The 19,354-nt window shown below is 44.5% G+C and overlaps 1 pseudogene across 1 annotated transcript; it reads right to left on the bottom strand.

The window, feature by feature from the left end:
• Positions 1–16,685: 16,685 nt before the first annotated feature.
• On the bottom strand, positions 16,686–18,899 carry LOC147885063 (F-box/kelch-repeat protein At1g30090 pseudogene; annotated as a pseudogene). Its single transcript, XR_015543571.1, has 2 exons — positions 18,585–18,899; positions 16,686–18,296 (listed from the first exon to the last, which is right to left on the bottom strand). The product of XR_015543571.1 is annotated as an F-box/kelch-repeat protein At1g30090 pseudogene (transcript).
• Positions 18,900–19,354: the final 455 nt, after the last annotated feature.

The following is a 19,354-nucleotide window of genomic DNA, read 5'->3' on the forward strand; positions in this document are numbered from 1 at the left end:
TAGGCCTCCAATGTTGTGCTAAAGTGATGCATACCCATTTAAGGGCACGCTCCTTAACTTTTTTTTGATTTATTGTAAACCAAAACGGATTGAAAATTTGAAATCCAAACTATTGACACTAGTGCATGGTGGTCTTAAAACATTGATAGTTATTAGTATTGGTATCTAGATTCATCCTAATATGGAAGGACTTGAAAAAGTGCAATTTGTGCATGTGAAAAGATATTTTAATAAATCCAACACTATTTACAATTTTGAATTGTTTCTCTTTCCATGCAACCATGTGGCTGGTTTAGCTCAAACACCAGAGCTAGGATGGCTTGGACTTAATGTGACTGTTCTAAACCAGCTTGGTGGTTGGAACATCATGCAATCGTGATTGGGTCAGCTCAAACACCAGTTAAGGCTAGAGAAGGTAGGCACTAGCCAGAGGAGGTAGGCACTGGCAATGAAATGCATTTGTGTTGGTTTAGGATTACCTGCAACCCCCCACAAAATATAACCTTTAGTAAATTCCAAACAACCACCGCGCTTGTTTTAGTAAATCCCAATCAATAAATCCAAGGGAAAATGTAAATCCCAAACAATATACTAATACCAAACAACCACGGAGCTTATTTTAGTGACAATGATTGTGCACGAGGGACCATTTATTTAATACGTTCAGATTATAATTTAGTCGGAATGAGACTATAATAACGATGACTGTGCATGAGGGACCATCTAATTCACATGCTCAGATTAGCATTGAGCTGGAATCAAACTGTGATAATAATGACTTTGCATCTAGTTCACAAGCTTAGAAGCCTATGTGATCTAGATCTGTCCGCATCGACTAAGTATCATCGCCCAACACACCAAGGCTCACCCCCAAGGCTGTTGAAGGTGTCAGGGAGGAATGGTCGGGTATTGAGAACCCTTGAGGATGTGTGAAGTGTCATCAGTTTCGTACGGCATGTTGGTAATTTAATACTAGGTGGAAAGTGATCCGGTAAGGTGGTCAATCGACTCGTAACTTCATTGGTGTGAAGTCCACCCCATGCACTAGCTTCTGACATCCTGTCTGGATGTGACTATGATGGATACTGAAGATTTATGTGTTAAAATTATTGGCATATTCTCGGCATTGGCCAATGTAATCCATAAGTAAGTTAGGGACACTTTTCCCTCACTAGAGGTTTTTCCCCCTAACCACAGTTAGTGGGTTAGTGTGGTTTTGTCACTTAGACAAAACCACCTTCACACTTATAGTTTCATTATCTTATCTATTGCACTACATTTTGTTCTCTGCTCTCTTGCATCATCTCTTGCTTCCATTTCAACATTTGGTATCAGAGTAGCTTGAGCTCTCGGATCTGCTCGTTACCCTCGCAAGCTCCAGCCCACATTCCTGCAAGCCCGTATAGTCCGTACAACTATGCAGATTTCAGTCAACCCTGCAATCCAGCGCCGTTCGTACACGCCTGAAGACTCCATCCGTACGCAGCCCAAGCGCTACTTCGACCGTATGATTTTCCAACCCCATCCGTACTCCCCACTCATTGTTGTTCGTACAACAATATGGACCCATATAGCTTGCCTTTCGTACAACACCGCCTTACACGTGCGTCATCGATCTGCTCACCGTGCATTCATACAACGCCGTAAATTCCGTACACATGTAGTCTGTACATTCATACATTTTGTACACCTATAGTTCTGTATAGGATATCCGTCAACACCGTGCAGTCCGTACACTACCATCCATACTTTTGTAGGCATCTTACCTCTACAGGTTTTTCTTGCAAGGTCTCCTTGCAGGATCATTTTGCAGGTGCTTTCCTTTGCAGGTGTTTCTTTCTACAGAGAAATTGGGGCTTTTGGGTGCTTTGCAGCCACTATGCAATTTTGGAGTGTTTTTTTGCATTTTTTGATAGACATTGCAAGCAGATTACAGATTTGTCCAAAAATTGGGGCTCTTGCAGGCAAATCACAATTTTGGCAACATTTGGGGCTTTTAGTCAATTCGCCCTCTTTCAATTGCAATTCCTTACAGGAATTTTAGGCTTTTGCATTTTGGATGCAATTCCGCAGTGGACAGATAATTTGGGAGTTTTACAAACAAATTTGGACTCAGTTTGAGTCACATTGCAGACATTTGTCAATTTTGCATACAAATTTTACAAATTTTGGACATTTGCAGAGTATTCTGGTGCATTTTAAGCCTTTGATAGGCTGTAACAACAACAAGTCTTTTTTGGCACATTTTTTGCAAACTTTGGTTGTGCATCTTTCATCCCAGGAAGGCATTTCACTTGTCAGGTTTGCTGCATTTTTTTGAGTTGTCTGGTAGATATGGCTCAGAACAATCCCAATGAGGTTTTTGGTGTCCTCACTCAAAAGGATAAGTTGGATGGGACCAACTACTCCTTATGGAGTTTTATGGTTCGCAACATCTTAGTTATCAAACATCTATGGGATTATGTCAGCGAAGATGAGACAAGGCCACAAACTGTAGTTGCACCTCAAACTTCTCCCCAACAAGGTGGAGGAAAGGGCAGAGGTCAAGGTGCAGGACAAGTGATAGGAGCAACAGCTGTTGCCTTGGTGGCTCCCACACAGGAACAGAAAAGGTGGGCTTCATGTGATGTACAAGCTCTTTCAATCATTTCACTTTCTATCAAAAGATTTATCATTCCTCACATTCGGTCATGCAAGACCTCGAACGCAGCTTGGGATATTTTAGAGAGCATGTTTGCAACCAAAAATGATGCCCGTCTCATTCTTGAAGAGAGAGCTATCTCACACACATATGGATGAGGGTGATTCCATGAATGCTCACCTCACAAAGCTTTAGGATTTGAGGGAACAATTGCTGAATATAGATGAGATCATTCATGATTCAAAGATGATTACCACCACTCTAAATTCTCTTCCTGAGTCGTATCTCAGTCTTCACACCTCGTTGAATTTGTCATTAAGGGGGGGTGACAATCCTCTCTCCTTTCATGAGTTGGTAGGACTCTTCCGTTACTTGCAAGACACATAGTCTTATGGCTTGATGTTTCCCGAGGAAGATGACTAGCAGATGCATGCTTACAGTGACTCAGATTGGGCTGGAGACTATGACTCTAGGCAGTCCACAAGTGGTAATTGTTTCTTTTTGGGCAAAGCTTGCATTTCTTGGCTGAGCAAGAAACAATCTACTGTGGCTACTTCCTCATGTAAAGCTGAGTACGAGGCAAAGTACCAATGCAATCGCACGGATTTCTCTGTTCCATGCACACAGGAAACACATTGAGTACATTATCACTTACTATCCTATGCATCAGAATGTTGCAATTTGAAAGTGGCCTTCAGAAACTCCAAAGCGCATTGAACAGATAATAACCAGCAAATACTTAATTTTCAGTCATTTAGAAATTCCCACAGCACACCAAAATAATTTCGAACACAACACTCGAGGGCTAGATTTCCCTTGTCCTGCACTAGACACGAGATTGGCCCTAAACTTAGTGTCCTTTTCGGTATTTCTTTATCATTTATTCAAAAGGCATCCAAATACAAGAAAGCACTGTTGTGCATCAGCCCAAAATCAGCCAACTGAATAATCCGTTCACAAACACCTCCACCCTGCTATGCATCAATTTCAGTCTCAGAAAGGCATCCCAATTATTCCGATTCTGGCTGGTAGTTCTAACCTGGCAACTCTAATACCCTTCAAGGGAATCCTAGCAGGAGAGAAATCAGCCAAGTCTGTCCTGGCATCTCTGTACCCTTCAAGGGAGTTCTCCTAGGACAAAGACCAGCAAAACCACCAGCCCTGACTATTCCTAGCACACATAAAGGCTAGTTACAAGCTTCTAGGAAGCAATCGACTGATCTGAAGGCTCTGGGAACCCTGAAACAGCAACAAGCAAAAAGGTGAATCTATCTGGAGCAGTTCTCAAGCACTCTGGCAGGAGAAATCAGAAGGAGCAGCCCTGGAAGAGGTGAAAAACAGTAAAAACGATTTCCTTCTAGCACCCTTCGGCCCCTGGCAGTCCAATCCTGAAAGACAATTTGAATCTGGTAGCAGTATGGCACCTTGGAAGCCTGCAACAAAGATTTAGTCTAGTTTGGGAGGCTTGGACAGCTCAAACAGGTGCAAATTTCTGAAAACGACTTGTCTAGTGACCCTGGAATGGGTCTAGAACAGCGTAAACAGATCTGGCAGCCCTAGAAAGCCTCTGGTAAGTGCGACCTAGCAAATCCTCCTGCTTGGAAGTAAATTGGGTTGCCTGGAAGCTCCAAACTACTCGGAAAAGTGTGATTTTGATAGGCGCATGGCTTGGAAGGCTCCAAGAAGAAGTGCGGGTCAGATTCGGGCCTCTAGGATGGCATGAACAGCAGGCATGCAGCAAAAACGAACTGATTTGGAGGCTCCTGACACAAAAACGACCTGATCTAGAGGCTTCTGACACAAAAACAAAATTCATTTTTGAGCTTCTGGCAGCCCACCAAGAGCCCACGGACTGCCCTGATAGTCAAAAATCAGCAAGGTGATGTGATAGGATAGCCCTGGAGCACTTTCCCAGCTGGCTTGCCTCTCCATGTTCTTCTTTGGTCCAGAAACAAGCATGAAGGCAAATTTCGACTTTTTGCCTGGTCCCACAAGCCAGCTTGCCAAACGAGGCTCCTAGAACTATTTTTAGCTGAAGGGATTTTTACACCTCTCCAACCTTCACTCCCTTGCCTTGGCCTATGGAAATAATTGCACTGAAGTGTCCTTTGAACTGTTTTAATCAATTGGAGGCTAGGGCAGTCACTGTAAATTCCTAAAACTCAGAAATTCACGTCCACATGATAGAGCCCCCTCTTGAAACAGTGCAAAAGTGCCCATTTGCACCAAACTTTTTGCCTTGTTCCATCAGAACCTGTAGCAAAAGTCTCAAAGCAAGTAGAAGCTCAGAGCCTTAGTTAGTTCAAAAAAACAACTAGGCATCCTTCCACAAACAGCAAACATACATGCTCTGACAGACAAGATGCTCCATATGGCCATCCCATAGGACCCACAAGATGATTTATCCTCTCATGGACATCCCGTAGGACCCAGAGCATGCAAACGAGCATATGCAAGCACTCAATGCATGCAAACGAGCACTTCTCAAGATGATTTACCTACTTTATGGCCATCAATCTAGACTCAAACTTTTGGTACATCATGCGTATACAAGATCATCCCATGCATTCTTTCTAGACATGTTTCTCTCGAATGATGATTAGCTCACATCCTCTTATGGCCTATCCCGAAGGTCCATAAGCTGTGGTGCATAACGAACAAAACACAGAAAAGTTCACAATCCAAAACACAAAATTCACCAAAAGTGAACCAACAATTTTGGCATCAAGTGCCATCAGAATTATATGGCACTGATTGCAGTTTATCAGACTTCCTGTTTTTGTTCTACCTACTTCTCAACAATAGCAGTGACCGCAGTATGCTATCCTTTCTCACTGTTGCATACGTATATGATTTACAGAGCCCGGGATAGCAAACCATATCCAAACACAAAACCATCTCAACAGATTTGGCAAACACTACCATTTTCTTACATGTACCTGTATATTCAAGATTACAAGAAGAACATGATATACATGCAATATATGATTTGCTAGAGCTGCAGGTAACCAACTCATATACCATGTACAGATAGTCTGACAGTGACTAGTACACTGATCTAGAAGCCCCAAAACAGATATACCATCTACCGTCAACAAGTGGTACCTCGGGTGAGACCGACATTGTCAGTAGCAGTCACCAAGCAATCTCTAGATATCACGAGCGGTCACAACCAATGGAATGGAGCTGCTACCCCACTCTTGAGCATCAGAAAATGCTCCAAACGCACACTCGCCTGAATTAGCCTCAATCGGAGTCGGCTCAAGCTGAAATGCCTCTAGCTAGAGCTGCAACAACTCAAGTGAATCTGCCAGTTCACCCTTCTCCATCCACATCACATCCAAATAGTGGCGAGGAAACTCTACCACTGTGTGCCAATAACTGTTCTTAATCAAGATCTCATCCTATTCCTTTGTCTTTGGCCGTTCCTCATGAGGCATATACTTTGGCACATGTTGTACTTTCATTGCACAACATCTTGGCTGAATTCTCTTAGCAACCACACGCCTCACCTCTTGAGAGAGATAGTGATATCCCTAATCCCTGCATCATCGACAACAACCAAAGGTCTCATTCCCTTGAGAAAGTTAGTGATATCCCAACAATAGAACCACTGAAACTGGCCTTCAAAAACTCCAAAGGGCAATGAATAGATAATAACAAGCGAATTCTTAATTTTCAGCCATTCCCACAGCAAACCAAAGTAATTTCGAGCACAACACTCGAGAGCTCGATTTCCCTCGTCCTGCACCAGCCACCAGATTGGCCCTAAACTTAGCGCCCCTTTTGGTGTTTCTTTATCATTTATTCAATAGGCATCCCAATACAAGAAAAGCACTATCGTGCATCGGCCCAAAATCAGCCAACTGAATAATCCATTCACAAGCACCTCCGTCCTACTATACATCAGTTTCAGTCTTAGAAAGGCATCCCAGTCTAATGCAATATCCATGTCAGCCTTTCTTCCGATTCTTGCTGATTGTTCTGACCTGGCAGCTCTGATACCCTTTCAAGGAGTCATGGCAGAACAAAGGCCAGCAAAACAACCAACCCTGGCTGTTCCTGGCACACAGAAAGGCTAGTTGCATCAAGGCAATAGGATCTAAAGAGGAGAGCTTTTGGGAAGCAATCGACTGATTTGAAGGCTCTGGGAACCCTGAAATAGCACTATGGCAAGCAAAATCAGCAAGAGCAGCCAGGGAAGATGTGAAAAACAGTAAAAACGATTTCCTTCTGGCACCCTTCGGTCCCTAGCAGTCCAATCCCGAAAGACGATTTGAATCTGGTAGCAGTATGCCACCCTGGAAGCCTGCAACAAAGATTTCATCCAGTTTGGGAGGCCCGGAGCAGATCAAACGAGTGCGAATTTCTGAAAACGGCCTGTCTAGTGACCCTGGAATGGATCTGGAACAACGTAATCAGGTCTGGCAGCCTCTGGAAAGCCTCTGGCAAGTGCGGCTTAGAAAATCCTCCCGCCTGGAAGCAAATCGGGTTACTTGGAAGCTGCAAACTGCCCGGAAAAGTGCTATTGATAGGTGCGTGGCTTGGAAGGCTCCTGGAAGATGTCAATCAGATTTGGTCCTGTGGGAAGGCATGAACAGCAAGCATGCAGCAAAACGAACTGATCTGGAGGCTCCTAACACAAAAACGAAATGCGTTTATGACCTTCTGGCAGCTCACCAACAGCCCGCAGACAGCCTTGCTAGTCGAAAATCAGAGGGATTCTTACCCCTCTCTAACCTTCAGTCCCTTGCCTTGGCCCATGGAATTAATTGCACTAAAGTGTCCTTTGAACTGTTTTAATCAGTTGGAGGCTATGTTAGAAATCAACCAACAGAGGGTACGCACAGCGGAAGACTCATAGAATAGCCCAGGAGCTCACACAACTATGGACACAACAAAAGGGATAGATCCAAAGTCCCACCAAGGTGAGGTCCTCTGATCTTACCCAAGGTCCTTCTCTATCTGCTAGTCCCTTCTAGAACCCTAAGTCCGCGTGCTCCACCTCAAGCGTATGTGGACTCTCCGTCCAGATCTCTTCCACCTTGCTGTCCGGAAGCCAGCCTAGGTGGGCAGCACCTTGAGCTCAGTCTGCAGCCCTATATCAGCCTCCTTCTCCTCCTGTGTGTAGGTCCAAGGGTAGGCTTGCTGCTGCTGCTGTCTGCTCCCCAACTGCTGCTCCAAGTGAAGGATGTTATGAGGCCCAAGTGCCTCTATTTATAGGCCCCAAAGGCCCCTTGAAATGGCTGACTGGAAAAGGCCTTCTGGCCAACTCATTCTGTAGGAATCCCACCCCCACCAGCCCTTTATTTTGGGCTGTGGGCAGCCCTACTTGGGCTGTGTGCCCTCGGGCTTTAGGTGGGGTCCCAGCCCCCTTGTTTTGTGTGCCAGCTGCTTTCACACACCCCCATATATGGGAATGCGGGCTGGCCTATGTGGCCGACCAGCATACTTGGTCCTATATAAGGACAGGGTGCTGCCCACTGCAGCCCCTCCCTTGTCTGTATTGCGCCGCTGTTCCAGCATCATGGTCCTCTGCATCTGCTCCAAGCTCTGGTCCATACTGTTGCACTGTCAGCTTCCTTGTCTCCTGCAGATCCATTCAGCCTAGAGACCTTGCTCCAGGTCACTTTTATACCTCCAGGTATGTACCTTGGCTTGCTGCCCACATGTTAGCCTGTGTGCTGCCCATGTGGCAGCCTCTTCTCTTTCTGTGTGAGGTGCTGCCCATGTGGCAGCCCCCTCTCCGCCTTTGTTTCTTCTCGGGGCAGATCACCTTCACCTCTTGTGGATAGGCCCAAGGCTAGCCTTCTTGCTGCTCCTGTCTGCTGTCAGAGGGCTGCTCTAGATGATGAGTAATGGAGGCCCAAGTGCCTCTTTTTATAGGGCCAAAGGGCCCTGAGAAATGGCCGACCCAGCAGGGGGATGAACCGACCCCCTTTGGCCGACTTGGTTGGCTGGCTCATATAAGGGCCCTAACCAGGCCCTTTTGGGCTGCTGCTAGGCTGCCCTTTGCTACTGCTGTCCTGCCATCAACAGGCCCTTGTGCAGGCCCCAAACCTGCCCCGCACGTGTGCGCCTTTGATGCTGAGGTCCCCCGCCATGTGCCACCTTCATTGCCTCTGTCTGGAGCTCCAAATGTGTGTGTGTGTGTGTGTGTGTGTGTGTGTGTGTGTCTACGATGTTTGCTCTTCCAAACTCTATCTTTTTGCAATTCTCTATCACAGCACATTTCTTGGACACTACTTTGAGAATGTTGCAAGCTCTCTCTCTCTCTCTCTCTCTCTCTCTCTTTGCACTATCTTTTCTTACAAGCTCTGCATTTCTTGTACTTCTTTCTTTATCAACAAAATGGTAGGTGCTTGTCCTACAAGAAATACATTGGATTTTCTGTTCTTGATTGATCTTTCAGAATGAAACTAGTGATCTAGGTATTGATCTTTTATGTTTCTTTTTGTAGGTGCGTCTAACGTATTTGCCTTTCACACCAGAGGATGTCAATACAGGGACACCAACACATCTGACCAGTTAAGAACAAGAGGTAAATACTGTTAGAGAGTATGAGGATTGATCTGCTCCTGGACCTGCTTCTGCCAGTCGTTTTATCCATGGTGCTGATCCATACTCCTAGATGGCTCCAGGTACTTCTCTAGATGTGCTGCCCACATGACAGCCATGATGCTGTCCATGTGGCAGCCTCTCTCTTTTCCTGTCAATACAAGGCTCCTTAGGCGCCACCTGGTGGTATGGGACACCAAGCTGGTCAGGATCTAGTTGGGAGTTCGTGCCAATAGCTCAGCTCATGGCTCAGAGGGGACATCTCTTGATTCGGGATCATATCCCATAGGTGTCATGGTTGGGTGGTGAGCAGCCTGCTCAGATTCCTCATGTTTGGTGTGTTCTTGTGTTTGCTTGCAGGTTAGAGGTTTCGGGTCGTTTCACGCTCCAACCCGAAGTAGCGCGCACGCAAAGCCATCTCCTCAGCTGCCACCTTTGCCGGATCCCGTCAGCCAGGGCTGGTCTACTGCAGCCGTCAGTTCAGATCAGCTCCCCCCCTTCTCTCTCTTCAGTTCGTCACCTCGTCACCCCCTAGCCTTGCCACTTTCTCCTCTTGCTGCAATCTCGTGACAGTTTTTCATTCACTGCCTGCTCCTTGACTCAGTCTCCACTGCTGCCTCCTCTTTCCTAAAGTAGTTATATCCTCCAACTTCGACTTCAGCCCTTCCTTTACCCCAATTTCTTCATGGCTCACTCAGTAGAACCCACGCTCACTCAGGGTGATCACGACATGGATTACCACAGAGGGGACGACAAGAGTCTCTACGATGATTTGAATACGAAAACTGTCTTCAGTGAATTCACCACCGCTCTCGACGCAAAGTTTGAGCTGGTTAATTCGAATCAAACAGGGTTGACGCAGCAACTCCAAGGGATTCAAGCCTCTATCACGCTTTTGACTAGCAATGTTAATGCACTCTGTTGATGCTTTGGCTTCAATGTTTGGTCCGAATATTACACCAGATCCCTATCCCGGTGATCAAAAATCCAAGACCAAGGAGGTGATTGACACTTGGTTGCACAAGTGGCAAGTACACTTCCAGTTTCACGCTTATCCTTATGAGAAGAAGATGCAACTTGCACAAGGGTATTTATCAGGGAAGGCTCTATTGCGGTGGAAGGAACTCCGACTGAAGCCCTCCATATGGATCGAATTTAAAGAGGTCTTCAGGAAAGTTTCTGAAGGAGGAGGAGGATTATGATATCGTAGACAAGCTCAAGGCCCTCGATATGTCCAACCTGAATTTGACTTTTGAAGTCTATCTTCAAAAGTTTCGTGATTCGCAGACCAGATCTACAAAGATGGACCCCGTCACCTTATTGGGCTTCTTTATGGATGGTTTGCCTGACTCGTATAAGCTTCAGATCAAGAACAACAAGTGTACCACTTTGCAAGAGGCCATGAACTATGCGCGCATCTATGACGATATTATGGCCAGCGCAAAGGGAACCACTACTACCGACACCAATGGGAAGAATAAGAGAAAGTTCTTCCAGTCAACAACTAGTACAAGTGAGTCGAAGTCGAAGTCAGTAGACAAAGCCTCCAAGAAGAATTCGACTCTCACGAAGAATGGTAGAGCCCATTTTCTACGCACCCTTGAGCTAAAGAAAGAAGGACGTTGTTTTATTTGCGAGGAGCCGGGCCACACTCGGAATGATTTTCTTAAGCGCAAGAACCAGATGCAAGCACCAAGACAAAAGCTCCATGCAAGCCAAGGAACCAAAGCTAAGGGAGCAAACCAAGCTTCGATGACAGGTATTTCTGTAAATCTCATTACCTGCCCACTTTCTTGTAATTGCACTTTTAATAATTCGTTATTTGGCCCTCATGACCTTTGCCGAGCTTATGGAGAAGTAAGGGACCAAAGAGTTCACATTCTCTTTAACCCGTGCAGCTCTCACAATTTTGTGAACTACAAACTTGTGTAGAGGATGGGGCTGTCCACAACACCTAGTGATCACCTACGAGGTGCAGCTTCCAACTGGAAAGCAGTTTTAGGATCGTAAGGTCGACGAACTTTCTATCAGGATTCAAGACTACACAGCTACTCTTACATGCTATGTCATGCACTTGGAACATGTGGACTTGTTAATCAGAATAGAGTGGTTTAAAACCCACGATATTCGAATTGGATGGAAAGATCATACACACTCTTTTTTGGACAAGGACACCCAATTTTGTATTCAATGTGATAATATTCCCTCTTCTCAGGGACCTATTATATCTGCGCTGCAGCTTTGGAATATAATAAACACTTATCATTATGATGTGTATCAGTGTGTCTTGCTTTCGCTTTCTTCATTTGTTGTCTTTGCTACTTAACAAAAATGATTTTGATTTTGAAATACGTTATCGAAAGGGTTCTTCGATGAATAGTGTGGCGGATGCCTTACGTCAAGTCAAGTTTATAAATGCTATGTCATTTACGGAAATATCCTCAGACCTATTTCAATCCTTGAGAGGGCTTTACGCAACTGATAGTCATTTCAGTTCTTATTGGAAGAAGGTCCAAGATGGGAGCTCCATGGTTGACCAAGACTCAGGGATTGTGGCACCTACCATACAGGAGACGTGAGGTCAGTGGATGATTAGGAACGGCTTGCTATTCCGGAATGGATAGATATGTGTGCCAGATGTTTCCAATTTTCGATCCAGATTCTGTAAGAGTGTCATGATGCCCCTAGTGCTGGACATCCACGTATACATCGGACTCTGTCTCTTGTGAGACATACTTTTTATTGGCCTAAGATGCGTGCATTTATTGAAAGCTATGTGGTAGGTTGCCGGATTTGTCAGGTTACTAAGGCAGAGTGCCTTAGAAGCGCAGGTTTATTACAGCCATTGCAAATCCCAGGTAATAAATGGAAAAGCATTTCCATGGACTTTATTACAGATTTGCCTAGAACGTGCAAGGGTCATGACTCCATTTGGGTCATAGTTGACCGTCTGACAAAGATGGCTAGATTTTTACCTACTAGATCAACCATATCAGCTATTCAGTTAGCTCACGAGTTTGTGGACCAATTGTTTAAGTTATATCATTTGCCTTCCGACATAGTCAATGATAGGGACTCTAAGTTTACAAGTAACTTTTAGACACTTGTTTTTTACAAAATGGAAACTACTCTAAGTATGAGTTTCTCTGATCATGCACAATCCGATGGCTGTACAAAGAAGGTTAACCAATTGATTGACGATATGCTTCGGGCTATGTTTCTAAGAGACAATCTTCATGGGAAGATTATCTCTCCATGATAGAATTTGCTTATAACAGTGCAAATGCAATCTAATGGGAACGCCCACTCTGCCCTCACTTTGCTCTCTCTCATACTCTCTCACATTCCCTCACTCTGCAAACAGCTAGAGCCCAGGACAACATGTCAGGCTGAACCCCCCGAAGGTACTTTATTACTTTGAGAGAAAACTCGAGTACACAATTCAACGTAGAGCTGCCTCTAAATCCAAAAATGTGAAAAAATATTACAATAGCTTCAAGCTCATTTCAAATTGGCAACATGCCACTTGTCTAAAATCTAGACTAAGTCCTATTACAAGCCACTAAGGGCAACTCTGGAGTCTTCGAAGCACTTGGTCACACGAACAGCCTCCTAGATGCTTGATAGGCTCTTCCTCATGTTTGGTGTGTTCTTGTGTTTGCTTGCAGTCAGAGGTTTCAGGAGTGCTGGGGTCGTGTCACTCAGGCTACTGAGGGTGATTCTTTATACTAGATCTATGGCTAAGTGGCAAGCTTGCCAACTCCACTACATTTCTCTCCCTCTGATTCTCTCACTCAAATCCACAGCATCACTTGTGTATTGAGTGCATCATCTTGCAGATGCAGTTACTATTGAGCTAGAGAGAGAATGAGGATAGTCTATCTCCGCTACAGAAATGCAACAAACCTACGCATTTTCTAGATTACAGTTATAGATTATTTATGGATTTTTTATGGATTTTTTCCCATTTGTTTCATTACATATATGCTTACTATCTCTTCTCACCCAAAAAAATTTATCTTCTACAACAAGACCTTTACATAGGTCATGTCATTAGTTCAGAGGTTACCTCTCTAGAGTATCATGGCTAATCATGGATGCTACCTTCAATATACCTCTGAAAACTCCACTGTGGCAATGTCATTTTTAGTGTCACCATATCTCCGCTTGTGTGAACTTGTCATCCCCATTATGACTTTATCATCATCAATACTTACCGTCACCATCTTCAACATGGTTATACAATGTAAAGTATGGTGATGAAACTTCAGTATCCATGGATAGTCGCAACCAGTGATGGGATGTTAGAAGCTAGTAAATGGAGTGAACATCACACCAGTAAAATTACAAGTCGATTAACCACTCTTTACCAAATCACCCTCCATATAATATTAGGACTATCAACATGCCATAAAAAACGATGACGCTTTGCACACCCAAAAAATTTTCCAAATACCCGTAAGGTCTACGATATCCTCTATATTGACACCTTCAAATTGGCTTTAGGGGTGAGCCTTGGTGTGGTGGAATATGATTTTTGGCCTAATGAGGACAAATAATGTTTACTCGTGACACAGATGTGATCTTCAAAACCCACAATGCTCAAGTGTAATGGATAGCACCTTGATGACTCACATGCACATGAGTAAGATCATACGAAGTTCTAACCAATGGTTTTAGTTTGGGTAAATTCATAAGTTGTCTAGGGCAAGATATGAGCCTAGAAACCCTAGGATTACATCTGTTCTAGGCCTATATGCATAATTAATTGTGAGTATGGGGTAGAGGGCAAAAATAATCAAATATTATTTGTGTCAAGAATAATTAACTAAGTATTAATTTAGCAAACTAAAAAGGAAGCTTTTTACTTTTAGCTTTTCTGCTTTTCAGCATTCCCATTATACTAGGATTTCCATTCCTAGATTTGGATCTTCTCCTTCAGCTCACAAGTTAACTTCTCCTGAATTGCAATTGGCTTCTTCCTAATCCCCTACAAGTAACATCAGCATATATCTCCCTTGCTTAATCACTCCCACTAAAACTGCACTTCTTAGGGGAACTGATAGTGTGAAGTAGTGTGACAGCAAAGCTCATTCATGTGACCTTTCAAAAGAAGGCAAGCAGATAGGAAGAAGGCTAGTAAGAAATTCATTAGTCTCTATAAACAGAGCTATGAGCAAAATTCTTTTAGAAAATGCAAACCCAAAAAAGCATATACATCTTGTGTCACCCATCATTGCAAAATCAGTGTCAATATATATGTTACGCTATCAGCTGACTAGCTCAATTATGCCCAAGCCAAAACAAGTACACTAGCATGCAGCAAAAGGATCCTAAGGGACATCAAATGTACAAAACAAATGATCAAGACTTGCAGCTAAAGGGAGGGCTTTGCCAAAAGGAAGTCTGCATACCTTCCTTTGAAATTTGTTGAGTTTCAGCAATATTGTTTATCTTAAGTCACTCGAGTGCTAGCAGACATGACATGCATGCCACCAAAGAGAGAATCATAACAATACTAGCTGGTCATGCCACAGATGAAATTTTCACAAAGTGAACCTGCAGGTGCCTCAAGCATCAGTACTATGACCAAGCACATCTCTGTAGATACAGATCATTGCATAGTTCAATGATCACACAACGACCATAAATCCATGCATTCCCACATAAGTAACCATTAGCACAATTGGATTTTGCACTAAATTTGTCAAAGAACTAGGCTCACAAAACTGGCAAAATCGCCTTAAATGGTAACCCGTCGGCAAATGCATCTTGCGCACATTGGATGATAACAAGGGGATACCTTTAAGGAAAGTTCTCGTTCTGCATCTGGTTTTTCTGGTCCACACTTCTTGACTGATTATGTTGCTGCCTTGGTCTCGAGTCCGAAGTACGTGTCCTAAGAGCCAGCCTGTCAATGATATAGTTGCAAAGAGAGCAGAAAATATTACGATACATAGTAGTATGCTGCCTTTTGTTGAAAAAGAACTTCTGCAAGGCCCCATGCTGCCCTGTCCCAACCTGGCCAGAGTTGAAATATTGTGCTCATTTAAGCTGAAGTCCTTCGGTCCAATTTCGGCCAACCCCCCCTGCATGTAAATAGGGCCAAGAGATGGGAACTGCCTCATATGAGGCCCTTAGTAATACTCCTTTTCATCAGCATTATTAGGTGATGGATCGAGGGAATTGGGGATGACAAGTGCATCAGGCTGCCATCAAATGCAATGGAGGCGATGGTACACGTGAAAGGAGGCAAGACACAATCCCAACCTCTACCCTTTTAAAGGAGAAACCTCCACAGCCGCAATCCACTGCGAGGAATTGCAAACGAGGGGCCTGCACTTCAACCTAGAGTGCAGGATTGCTCTCACTGCACAATTTGTTGATTGCTGCTCTCAAAGCACCCAATGTTGCAGCCAAAAACCAAGTATTGTGGACACTTGTGCTCTTAAGCAGAGTTCAGAAAGTCTTTTTGCACATTCACTGCTACTCCAAAGACGATCAATATAGTAAGAAAGATGGTTTCTCAGAACAAGGCATGCAACATCTCCAGGAATTTAAATTCAAGACAGCCTTTACTAGCCCTTCCTTTTTTAACATTGGCATTTTTGAGTTCCATCCAAAAGCCTTGCTTGGCTTGCCCTTAATTCTTTAGATTGTTGAGCCATCTCACGCTAGATGTAAGCCAAAAACACATTGGAGTCCCAACAGCATCACGCTCACTGAGTTAACTTTAAAGTGCAACAACCTTGAAACAAAATGCATATCCTAGATCACCCATAAGTGAGAGAAAGAGAGATCGAAGGAACCCCTAAAAATATATAAGAGAGAGAACCCTTCCAGCTACTATTTCAGAATTCCCTTCTCCAGTCCACAATAACTTGGGAAGACTATATTGTGGCAAACCTAGCAACGAAAGACTTGCAGTTATCAAGGGGACTCACCAACTTTTGGCGACAGGATACAACATTACTGTTAAAATTAAAAGGAAAGGAGCAGAGAAAACCAAAAGCCCAACAAACAGAGAGGACATCAGGATAGAATGAAAACGACCCCTTAGAGCATGATTCCAAGGCAACTTAAACTAACAGTACATAAGGTTGTAAGCACAAATGCTTGCGAATGCTAGCAGACAGGACATGCACACCACCAAAGATAAATTTTGTAACAATATCAGCTCGTCATACCACAGATAAAATTCTCACACAGTAAACTGCATGTGCCCTAAAGCCCGGCTAATATGAACAAACCCCAAACAAGCCAAAGACAGACACACCAACTGCATCAGCACGCAAGTGGTAGATGCAGATGATAGATCATTATATAGGTCGACACCACAAAGTCTGGTAGCCAGGGAGGAGGCTGATAAGAGACAAGACCATATTTTGCCCATATAAGCTACGACTGCCTGTGAACACATGATAGTTTATTATATACTCTCCCAAACAAAGTTTTCAGCAATGGTGATTAAAAAGTGAATTGCAACTTATCAAGAAATAATCTCAGAAATGAAATATCAGGTGTCTACATAAAATCAGAGCTCAAATGTTCTTGAAATGTCTTGACAACCTCTTACACATAGAACATATAACGATATCAGATGGGAGCATCACGCTCAGTAAAGTACACTTTAAAAAGCTAAACAAAAAGGACAACGGAATGGGAGGGGACAAAATCGGAAAACATCTCTGGGGCATTGATAGACTGCCAATCTACCGATTTCAAAAGCTTTCCGTCTTCATCCTCACAGTGTGAGATGGTGCCAATTGCTATGTGCAAGCTCCGGGCAACAACGACAAGCTTGCCATCAATAGTGTTCACGGAAAATGGGAGGACCATGTGAGATGGCATTGGTGCACCTGCCACAGTTTTCCATGAATCGCTGTCTTTATCAAAAGACTTCAGCCTTGAGTTATCATGTACTGATATGATGTACAGATGACTATCCAAGACGACACTAAGCCCTGTCCATCCCTCTCGCATCCCTACAGTCATGCTCTCCCACCTATCCAACCTTGGATCATAGATTTGACCCCTGGGTGACATAAGAAAGGGCCATGACCAGCCTTCAGTGACATAAAGCTTGCCATTCAAAACAGCAGCATCATAACGAGCCATATTGGTTCCCATGCTGGCAATTGGGTGCCACTGGTCTTCAGCAGGATCATACACTTCTGCAGAACTAAGCTCATGGGAATCGGTGCTGTTTCCACCAGCAGCATATATTCTGCCATTTATCATTCCACTTGCAAAAAAGGATCTCGGAGTTGACATTGACCCCATTACAGTCCATCGATTCTTGAAAAGATCGTACTTTAGAACTGCGTTCATGGGGCAATCCATGTCTGAAGACATACCTCCACACACAAACAATGCACCTTCCTTAGGATTGGCCACACAACCAAAACCGGGAGGACAGATACGCTCCTTGCATGGCATTGCTGCCACAATGTGCCATGACCGAGAAGTTGCATCCCATGCTTGCCACTGGATCTTGCCAGTCACTCTGTGAAATGCCAAAACCAAAAGCCACGGTTCAGCATAGCCACTGCTGCGCCTGGCCTGAAAGTAATCATTACTGGAAAGAATAGTTTGCCACCTGTGACAAACGGCCCTCCCAACCGCCTGGCTAGCTAAAGGAAGCCTCAGGAGACAGGCAAGGGCAAGATCGTCAGGAAGGCCAGGGAGTAAGGGTTCATGAAAGTCAAGTTGAGGATCTGTCGCACGGGATGAGGCAAAGTAACTAAAGGGTGTGGAGGAACAGGAAGAGCATGACGGAGATGATGCCAAATCGACCGCAGAAGAAGTCGGGGTCAACACAGGAGAGGATGCGTAGGAGGTTGGAGAAGTAGAGGGCGAAGATAAAGATAATCTATGAACAGAAATGCTCAAGGGGGACAAATTACGATGAAACGTCATTCCTTCCCGTCTGCTCGATTCACCCACCATATTCCTGATCTTTCGAAAACCAGCATGTCCCCGAAACCTATGCAGCAACTGTCAACACCTCGGAAATAGCTGTAATTGCAAGAAGAAAGCCGCATCAGCGCAAGCATCTTTCTCTGCAACTGCACTAGGCACCGCCATTTCTCCTTTCCTGTAACAAGAGGACACGCAACACATCCGGCATCTCAGAAACCATAGCTGGAAGCTGGTCTTCTGCACCCGCAAAAATGAAGGAACGGAAGAGAGAACGCCAGATTTGGGAAAGGCAAGCAAGCGCCGCCGAAGCAGGGCCTGGAAGGAAGCAATTGGTGCAGGAAAGCGCGGAAATTGCGAAGGAAAGAGCAGGAAGGAGGAAAACCCACAAAGGAAATGGGAAAAGAAGAGAACCCAAAAGGGTGGAAAGAGCAGGGAAAGAGAAGAGAGGAGGAGGGTGACGAACCTGGAGGTCAATCGGAGAGGAGGAAGGAGAACCAGGGGCGAAGGCGAGAGGCCAAGCGGGCGAAGAAGCCGAAGCTAAGGAAGGGGAGAAGGATGAGGAAGAAGGGAACCATGGCCGAAGACGAAGGAAGAAGCTCTGTGAACGAGGTCACAACAGAGACCGGTGAATAGAAGCCATCGCCATAGCCATCATCTCCATCTCCATCTCCATCGCCATAGCCATAGCCATAGCCATAGCCAGTTTGCTTCCTTGTTTGTTGTAGCGTACCTTCTTCTTATTAGCTCACTTCTGTTGCTTTGACGTTTGCTTTGCTCCCCCCCCCATTCAATGTGAACGACACGGCACTTTTTCAACCTTCCATCTCATCTTCTTCTTCTTCATCTCACTCATTTCACCTGTCAATTTTGTTGTTTTTCACTACTTCATTATATGTATGTATGCCTTTCCTTGCCTCGCATCCCCTAGGGATTTTTTTTTTTAAATTTCATCGCTAGTGCTTGCGATGTACTTGTCGCGACGGCTCCAAGTCACGGAATTTACTCACCTCAACAGGCCAGCCATTTTCCTATTCCGAAAATGGCTTGCTCCGACAGCTCGAATTTAATCTCTGTCGCTCCGACAGCTTGAATTTAATCTCTGCCGAAACGTAGTAGTAATCATTCAAGAGGCTTCCCACTAGTGAGATCACATGTTGTTGCACACCCTTGCCCTCACTTAGCTCCAAGAGTCAACTCGCCTTCTATGATCTGCTCATTGCCTCAACCCTTCAC

This window comes from Dipteris shenzhenensis, chromosome 26 (assembly GCF_047967505.1).
Source record: "Dipteris shenzhenensis isolate YYH24624 ecotype China chromosome 26, Dip_SZ_1.0, whole genome shotgun sequence".
In the NCBI taxonomy this organism is placed as follows: Eukaryota; Viridiplantae; Streptophyta; class Polypodiopsida; order Gleicheniales; family Dipteridaceae; genus Dipteris; species Dipteris shenzhenensis.